Source organism: Epinephelus lanceolatus, unplaced genomic scaffold (genome assembly GCF_041903045.1).
Source record: "Epinephelus lanceolatus isolate andai-2023 unplaced genomic scaffold, ASM4190304v1 scaffold34, whole genome shotgun sequence".
Classification (NCBI taxonomy): domain Eukaryota; kingdom Metazoa; phylum Chordata; class Actinopteri; order Perciformes; family Serranidae; genus Epinephelus; species Epinephelus lanceolatus.
In genome coordinates this window covers 62,501-65,000 of record NW_027556816.1, presented here as the reverse complement: position 1 = coordinate 65,000, position 2,500 = coordinate 62,501, and positions in this window count along the sequence as shown.

Below are 2,500 nucleotides of genomic sequence, written 5' to 3'. Positions count from 1 at the left end.
CCCGGTAGAGGGGCGCCCCACGATGACAAGTGGGGTGACGGGCTCTGGTAGCTCCAAAAAACGCAAACGGTCGGCAGCTCGGCCTTCGAACGGTGAGCTCGCCGTGCGGGATCAACGGCCCATGGGACCTGACGAATTAATGCCCGGATCTAGTGGAAGCGAGCAATCGGGCGTGCTGTCGTCCCAAACGTCTACCGCCGCCCTGGTGCGCGATTCGGGGGACCCAAGTGGTGCTGGCGATGCCGGTTACGTGGTTCGTCTTCCTGACCTGGATCCTTGTGGATGGTGTGGAACACAGGTCAACACTGCCTCTGAGATTGAGGACCATCTGGCCCGAGCTCATGGGGTGAAGTCGATTCTGTGGGCATGTAGGGACTGCGGGCGAGTCCGGCCGAACCGCCACCAGATCGCCTGTCACTTACCTAAGTGTCAGGGGCCGGTGGCTGAGGGCAGTTTCCGGTGTGAACATTGTCCCAGGGCGTTCCATTCGGGCCGAGGCTTGTCAATGCATAGGCTACGTGCACATACCGCAATCTACTTGAGGGAAAGGCCGGTGCAAGGCGTCCGCCGCCGAGGTGTTGTTGGTTCCCACCAGAGGATGCCCGAGGAGGTCAACGAGGGGGCTCCTTTGTGCCAAGACATGCCCTCGGTCCCTGGACCGGTGGCCACTGACTCTAACACAAGTGAGAATGGAGGACGGAAAAGGTCAAAGTGCAGACTCCCGCTCACGGCCGTTCGGAGATCGGGGAGACTCAACCAGCATAAGGCTAAGACGAGCGAACGGTTGAGAGAATCCTGGGCGATTCCCTCTACGCCCCCAGTGCCGCAGCAGATGGTCAAGGGCCGGCTTCTGGAACTCCTTAGAGCTGCGGCCGAGGGCAACGCTGGTGAGTCGGACGAGGTCCCCATTAAGGAGAGTGATTGTTGTCAGGGAGCAATCATGTCTGCCTCCTCCGAAATGCTTCGTGAGGTTGGTCCGGAGATGAAGGCCAAACCTTCGACTCGTATGGGGCGTGCTGGGCGTCCGGCCTCAGGTTCGGTCAGGCGGTGCAGGTGGAGGTACAGTGTCCGAAGAAACTTGTTCCGTCTGTATCAGCAGGATAGGGCGAAGTTGGCGTCTCTTGTCCTTGACGGGCAAACGGGTCAGATCTGCCCCGTCCCCTTATCTGAGATCACGGCTGTGTTCAAGGGTAGGTGGGGTGACGTCAGGCCGTTCCGGGGGCTTGGTGCGTTTGGTGGCCTTGGGCGGGCTGATAACTCGGTCTTCTGTGGCCTGATCACACCCACGGAAGTCATGAAAAACTTACGAGCTGTTAAGAACCGTTCCTCACCGGGTCCCGATGGCGTTACGAAATCCCTTCTCCTTGGTTGGGACCCAAAAGGTGAGAAGTTGGCGTGCATGTTCTCCACATGGCTGGTCTCTGGGACTCTGCCGGAAGTCTTTAAGAGGTGCCGAACAGTACTCATACCTAAGACCACTGACCCGGAGCGGCTCGGGGACGTCAACCAGTGGCGTCCAATTACCATTGGGTCTTTGGTCTTGAGGCTTTTCTCGCGGATCCTGACGGGTAGGATGACGGCGGCGTGCCCTATCCATCCGCGGCAGAGAGGCTTTATAGCCTCCCCTGGCTGCTCAGAAAACCTATCGGTCTTGGAGGGTGTCATGAAATTGAGCACAAGAGAAAGGTCATCCCTTGGGGTCGTATTTGTCGACTTCGCTAAGGCTTTCGATACCGTTTCACATGAGCATCTCCTGAGTGCTTTGGAACGGAAGGGGTTAGACCAACACATGCTGGAATTGGTCAGGAATTCATATGAGAACTGCACTACCAAAGTGCGATGTGCTGAAGGGTGCACAGCAGACATCGCCATTAAAGTTGGAGTGAAACAGGGTGACTCCATGTCCCCTCTCCTCTTTAACATTGCTTTGGATCCACTAGTCCAAGCACTTGAACGCGAGGGCCACGGATTTGGTGCGGAAGGGAAATCCATAACGGCTTTGGCATTTGCCGATGATTTGGTCTTGTTGAGTAGCTCATGGGAGGGTATGGTGGCCAACATTGATATCTTGGAGGCCTTCTGCGAGCTTACTGGGATGAGGGTGCAGCCCAGTAAGTGCCACGGGTTCTTTGCCGAGACCGTGGGGAAGGTGCGTTTGATTGGCAGCCGACCCCCCTGGCTGCTGGGAGGCGTGCCCATCCACCAGATCGGGCCGGGCGAGGGCGTAAAGTACTTGGGCGTGACGATCAACCCGTGGACAGGGTTGGTCTCCAAGGGTATCGGCGAGCGACTCCAGCGGTGGATAGCTGCCATCGGAGGGACACCCTTAGGCCCGATCGAAAGGGTGGACCTGTTGGTCAACTATGCTCTGCCGAGGGTGATCTTTGAGGCTAATCATTGCGTGGTGTCAGACCAGGTCCTGACAGAAGTCGATGCACGCATAAGAAAGGCGGTGAAGCACTGGCTACACCTGCCAGCTTGCACAACGGATGGCTTGATA